The sequence below is a fragment of the Piliocolobus tephrosceles genome, chromosome 10 (assembly GCF_002776525.5).
Source record: "Piliocolobus tephrosceles isolate RC106 chromosome 10, ASM277652v3, whole genome shotgun sequence".
Taxonomy (NCBI): Eukaryota; Metazoa; Chordata; class Mammalia; order Primates; family Cercopithecidae; genus Piliocolobus; species Piliocolobus tephrosceles.
The window spans coordinates 87329781-87336899 of record NC_045443.1 but is presented as its reverse complement, the minus strand read 5'-3'; the positions used below and the strand labels follow the sequence as shown (position 1 = coordinate 87336899).

At 38.3% G+C, this 7119-nt stretch overlaps 1 pseudogene; it reads left to right on the top strand.

The window, feature by feature from the left end:
• Positions 1 to 2926: 2926 nt before the first annotated feature.
• LOC111545363 lies at positions 2927 to 3396 on the top strand (annotated as a pseudogene).
• The last annotated feature ends 3723 nt before the right edge of the window (positions 3397 to 7119 follow it).

Genomic DNA, 7119 nt, shown 5'->3' with positions numbered 1-7119 from the left:
GGTTATCTTTCCTAGTTTAATGTAGTGTTAAATTAACAAAACAGGTTGCCTTTTGGGTAAACTAGCATACATCCTCCAATTTCCATTCAGATGTAATGAAATCTTTCAACATAACTCGAGTGGTCTTAATTTCCCATTTCCAGTTATTTTCTCTCTATATTTCCATTCTTAAGAATGCATCTATTTCCATTGCTTAAGTTCTCATGTCTACCAATCCAAACTTTGTAACTCTAACATTAATTTTTCAGTCAGGTTTGTTCCATATTTCCAGGACATTTCCACCAGAACATCCTGCTTTAATTCTATAGGGCCCAAAATTCAAACTAAGGAACATTCCCACCTGAATAAACCTTTCTTGCTTTAAGTTCAGCTTCATTGCTTTCCATTACATTTCCAAATCACTCAAGCTTAAACTAGACCTATCTTCGAGTCTTTTCTTTACTCCTCCCCTAATAATCAGTACCATCTTTTCTTGTTATGATCGCTAGTGTTCATTTCTACACTGCCATTCCCTCAAATTTAGAGTTTTATTCTTGTACAGACTTGCAGTTTCCAACAAATTTTCAGCCTCTGTCTGTCACAATTAATTCTCTGACACTAAAGCTAAGTAAGTCTTTACAGAACCTCAACACACCATTTGCTTAAACATGTATGCTTTTTCACTGTAGCCTTTCTAATCAAGCCCAAACTTCTTAGCCCAGCATTTGGGATGGTCCATTCACTATCTGACCCTACCTTGCCTATCCAACCAGATAACACTCATTAGAACATAATTCCTGAACCCACATCTTTTGCTTTAGTCAAAGAATTCCCCCTAACGCCACCTTCTTTCCCCAAAGTACACCAAGTATTCAGAATATCTGATTTTCCATTATCTAGATGCTACAGCTTTCTGGACTCAATTTCAATTTCAACTTTGCAGTGAAGCATTTCCTGGTAACTTCAGAACAGAACTCTCAACCACTTTTCTAAAAGTCCACAACATAAGTCATGTGAATCTAATTATACGCTATCACTTTTAAATAATTTTTTTCCACTGCTTTGTGCTATAAAGTTGCCTCCTCCTGCATTGCAAGTAGTTGGAGGATCTTGATAATGAGGAGTGGTTTTGTTTCTTTAGTCAGAGAACAGTTATAAAACTATACACTATGTTTGGTGTTGAGTCTTAATTGTCACTATTTAAAATCTCTTTTTATAATTTTAAGGGTCTTAAATGTGTAACCACGTTTCTAATAGGGAAATTTCAATGGCCCTATGTTAAGGCCTGAGGTCATTTAGTTGAAGACAAGTTGAAACAGAGTCACAAATTCTCCCTTAAGTATGTCAGTTTTGTTCAGTTCTTTGTGTACTTTCCCTGTGCTGAGTTCCCCACCAGCAGACCCTGAGACAAGGATTTATATGCAGGTGATAGGAAGAAAGTGCTGCAAAGACACTTGTAGAGAGGAGGGCCACTGGGACAGTGAAGAGGAACTCAAACAAGGGTGCAATTTGAGGCAAAGTTCCAGCCTCAGCCAAATCCCAGAAGAGCTCTGGAGGTGAATTCTTCATGCACCAGTCATTAACTACAGACTGATCTAGTGGGACATCAATTCCCAAGTACTTCCATCACCTGTGCACTGCAAAACTCCTCCAGGAGCCCAAGGACACACAGACTTACAGCAAACACACTGAGGCTGGAGGATGAACCCAGAAACAGCACATAGACTCCAAGGGAATCTGGGTGGAGTGCAGACAGTGTCTTTATCAGGATCTTCCTGGTTCTGTAACAGAAATAACATGAAGGGCTCTTTTATTTCAAATGCCTCTATGTACACAGAAAAAAATGTTAAAGGATACAAATCTAATTATTAATGGTCGGCTGTGAGATTCATGAAGGGAGACTTTCACATTTGACTTTCCACATTTCTATATTATCAGACTTTTATAACAAGCATTACTGTTGTAAGAAAAAAATTTGAACAGATTTTTCCACCAAAAACTTAATGATGTATTGTTTTATTTATTATGACATGTTTTGTTGTTTGTGTTGCAAATAACTCTCAGAAAGTAACACCATCTGAATAAAAATTGATTTATCTAGGCTGTTAAAACGCCCGAGCCCATTCATTAACAAACTGCATTCTCACCAAGCATAAATGATTACCATGGTAAGCCCAGAAAGAAATAAACCTTGTTGTAAGACTTCCATAAGAAGTGTTATTTAACTGGTTTTGTAGTCTGTGGCCACTAGAATTTTGGCTCTAATTCTAAAATATGGTCCACTAATCATATATAGCCTAATCTATATTGCATCAAAAATGTTAAGTTGTCTTTAGAAGTGTAATTTAAAAGTACTTTGGAAATACAGATGAAAGGTAGAGTCACATTTGGTTATAAGGAATGTCTTGACTGCTTTGAATATAATTGGGTGATAGCAATTGGTCAGACCCAAGCATTGAAAAGAGTAATCTGATAGCTACATGTAATATAAATTGGAAGGGCAAAAGAACGGTAGAAGTCAGAATTCTGCCAGAATAAATCAGCTAAAAGGCAGTGAAGATGATAAATAATGAGAAAGAATCAAGCACTTGTCCTACCTTTCATATATGAAGCTGTACTACTGATAATGAAAATAGTAGATGAGGACAATGATGATTTAAAAACATTAGAGGACATATGATCGTGATAGTGGAGATAAGAATGAGCAGAAACTACTTAGGGGCTGAGGAGAGAGCACAGTCAAAGAGGACCGAGATAGTTCTTGTTTCAGGGATATAACGTTGAATTTTTAAGAAAATGCTGATTTTAAAAAATATACACAATTTTACATTTTATATTTGTTAAGTATACCTCAATAAACCTGGGAGAAAAATAAAAGCTTCCCAGTTGATTCTAATGCGAGAAAAAAAAAAAAAAAAAAAAGAACTAGGGCTGCGTGCACGGCACTATGGCGCTGAAGTACGTGCCTGAGGAGAAGGGCCGCCGGCCAGGTCAGGCCTCGGCGCGGCCCACGCACTCGGCTAACACGCTGGCTCCCGCCTCCCGCCACACGCCGGCCACCCCGAAGGCCTCGTCCACCAGAGGCCCGGGGCCTCTCATGGAGTGGGAGCTGTACTTCTTCATCGCGCGGTACCTCTCGGCGGGTCTGCGTTGGAGCGGGGCCCAGGTGCTGGTACATGAGTTGGAGCAGTACCAATCGTTGCCGAAGAGGTTGGACTGGGAGGGCAGTGAGCACATCAGGAGCTACGAGGAACTGGTCTCGTCCAACAAGCATGTGGCTCCTGATATCTGTTGTATTGCCAGCGCATTGGTGCTATGTTGGATAAAGAAATTCCACCCAGTATTTCAAGAGTCACTTCTTTACTTACCGCAGGAAGGCAGTCTTTGCTACGTACAGCGAAAGGTACCTTAATTTGAGGAAGTGCTCTGCTTCATTATCAATAGCTTAATAATTATTATAATTGTGAAGTAATGTAAGCATTGTGGAAGAAAGGTGATAATGTAACTATAAATCATGTTGTGGACTATAAAATTCTCTGTATTTAGCATAGAACATTGAATTTTATTACCTAAGTGTTTAAAATGGGTCCTTCTGCATTAAAAAGTTGATAAAGATATAGATGTTAAGCTAAAAAGCTTGAATTTCTTCTGAGATGTGTTTGAGGTTTTATCAATGTGAGTTCTTAATTTTCCATTTTGTAGCCCACTCATAGTTTCACTGAATGTAATTGTATGTGTCTAATAAACTCTTTAAATGCTAGAATTTCATTTGATATTTAGATTCTGAAAGCCCTTTGTTATAAAGGGAAGTGATTTTCTAAATTTGGTAGCAGCTTGAAAACAAACATCAAAAAATGTAAAATTGCATGATTCTTTTTTTACTAATTTAATTTTTTGCAAAGTTATGTGCTAGCAAAATGTTTGGAATTGCTATTCTTTTTCTATTAGCTTGGTGATATATGACTTGGACTAAGTGTTTGTATGTGATATAATCTTTGTGTACATGTGACTAAACTGCTAATAGCCAAATACTGTTGGTTTTTCTGATCCTGAGCATACATCAAGTTCATTCCATGATTTTGTTTTTATTATTATGAGCTATTGCTGATGCAATGCTGTCTCTTAGATGCCCCACCAGTATTAAGGTTAACTGAGAAAGAACAACCGTCCCTCTTGGTTCTGTGCCAGACTGGTTTGTTAGCTTTAGTTGTTTCTTAGTGCTCTAGCCATGCCACACTGTGGCACTAATCAGGAAACTGTTTATATTCTTCCTCTTCTGTGTCCCTATTCACTTTGTAATTATTCTATTTTAGCTGGTTATATGGTAGTTATTTGGTGGCCTGTTTTCCTTTGTTTTCTTTGCTCGTGTCAAGTTCCATGTCATTGTTTTGTGATGAGCCATGATTTAGAAGTGGCAGACCTTAGAAGAGACTTCAGCAAGCTGCTCTAGGGTAAAGGCCGTATTCTCTATTTGTTTTGTACTAGTACCACAAGAGGATGCCTTGTAACCGCTCTTTGGTCATGATTGTGGTAATGAATCCATCCATGTAAAATGCAATATGCCTGTTAGTTTGGGGCACCCGAGGCTCAATAGAGGTTTAGTATGATGCCTTCCCTCTCTCCTCTGAGTTGTGAAGAAACTAATTTCTCGCAGTGTGACTGCTTATAACCTGTGTTCTGCCACTATCTCCTATAGAAGAGAACAGACTTTTTATTTTCTTAGTGCATTTGCCAGTAGGTCAAGGAGGGATGGACTTTGAATTAGTGTTCAGATTCACAGATCCTACATATGTGCTCTTCAGTAGAGGACTTTCTGTGATCCTAAAACAAAGGGAAAGCTATATAATTTATCAGTACTTCCGAAAGAGAGAGACTAAAGTCATGGCAGTGTTGGCCAAATTAATTTTAAAACTGAACAAGTCATGAATTTTCATATAAATCAAAGACATTAAATTTTTCCTTGGTATTAAATGGGACTTGGCGTCAAAAGATCTGGTTTTCTGGTCCATTTTTACCAATCATTTGCTGGGTATATCTTTAAAGGTCCTGGAACCTTTGAGTCTCAGTTACCTCACTTGTAAATTGGCAAAAATACCTACCTCAACTCTGGTTGCTGTGAGGATTCAATGAGATAACGTATGTTGAAAGCACCTTGTGAATTGTACAGGGCTACACAAAAGTTAGTTGTTGCTGCTGCTGTATCTGAGATGTGTTATTTTTTTTTTTCCTTCAGAAATAGTCTAATAAACTTACACGGCTTTTCTATTAAATTATATTAGTTGGTAAACAGTTTATTACAATATAAAAAATTAATATGTGAATACAAAATTTTGATATTTTAAAAGCACAGTTGCAGCAGTGTTGGAAACTAAAACAACGGCATAGGAAAACATGGCGAGAGAAGAAAAAAATACCTAGAAGGGCAAATATTAACAGAATCAAACTTTATCAGAGAAAAAAATGGCGTCAGATTCTTTGATGTTTCTGACTGAATTTTATACCTTTTCAGTCAGCACTTCTAAGGAGTTTGGCACAAATTTGAGGAATGCCAAATTTGTCAGACTCCTCAAAGACTAAGCAGTACCTATATCCGAGTTTAAGTTAGCCAGAAAGCAGAGTTACCCATAATACCACTTTCTTTTACTTTTCCCTTCCAACTTTTTTGATTCAGGGAATACATGTGCAGGTTTGTTATATGAGTAAATTGCATGTCACGGGATTTGGTGTACAGATTATTTCATCACCCAGGTAATAATCACAGTACCTGATTACTTTTTCTGTCCTCACTCTCCTCCCACTATCCATCCGCAAGCAGACCCCAGTGTCTGTTGTTTCCTTCTTTGTGTCCATGTGAAATAGTAAATTTTAAATATAGGTGGATTTAGACATAAGGATATTTGGCTGGCAATGGAAATAGGTGCCTGGAGCTTTGAAAAGGTTGAAAATGTAGATTTGAGCCATCACTAAAAGGGTGATAGAAGCTACAAGAGTAAATAAGATAAGCAAAGGACAAACAAAACTGGAGAGAAAGAACAGGGAATGCAATCATGGATGGTATTTGGAAGACAATTGGGAGAGGTTACTTAGGGGTGGGGAGGATTTAAAAAAGTGAAGCATCCCTGATACCAAGAAATGAAGCTGATGTTGGAAAACTTAAGGGAAGAATATTTTGTACATGCAGAATATTTTGTTGATTTTTCACTGTAAAAAGTTGACTTGTAAAACAACTCTATTTTCCATCAGTTTTCACAGCTCGAGAATCAGTCCCAGAAGAGATAAAAATTATTTTTCTACTGGGCACAGTGGCTCACTCCTGTAATCCTGGCACTTGGGAGGCCGAGGCAGGTGGAACACGAGGTCAGGAGATCGAGACCATCCTGGCTAACACGGTGAAACCTCGTCTCTACTAAAAATACAAAAACCAAATTAGCCGGGTGTGGTGGTGGGCATCTGTAGTCCCAGCTACTCCGGAGGCTCAGGCAGGAGAATGGTGTAAACCCGGGAGGCGGGGGTTGCAGTGAGCCAAGATCGCGCCACTGCACTCCAGCCTGGGCGACAGCGAGATTCCATCTCAAAAAAAAAAAAAAGTATTTTTCATTCTACATTGTTGAGAATTAAAATTACTCAAAGAAATATATTGCATTTTATCTGGCTAAATTCTCCCCAGAGAATACAACTCTTGTTCAAAATGTATTCAAATTACCCCTTTGTCATCAATGACAAAATTTCGAATTCTGCAACCTTTGGTCTACCCAGGAAGGAATTAAAGCTTTTCTGTTGAGTTACTAAAGATTTCATGGGCTTAAAGTATAAGCTAATATAAACACCCCAAATATAGCATGCAACTGTGAGTCAAATAATCTGAGTCAAGTAACCAAGCTGGAAAACACAAACTGGGGTAAGCAAATCTAAGAAATTATACGAGGATCCAGAGGTGTGCACCAGTTGACAAGCCATGTTTAGGTACAGGAAGGATACACTTGAGAAAGAAGGGAAAATTTCACAGGTTAGAGCATACAAGCAGAGTCTAGCAAATGAATGATATGCACAGCCTTGGGATCATGATATCCTGTTGCTCTCGCCTGATCTACGCCTCACTCAAGGGCTTACGTACTTTGCTACAGAGCCTTGACCTGAATT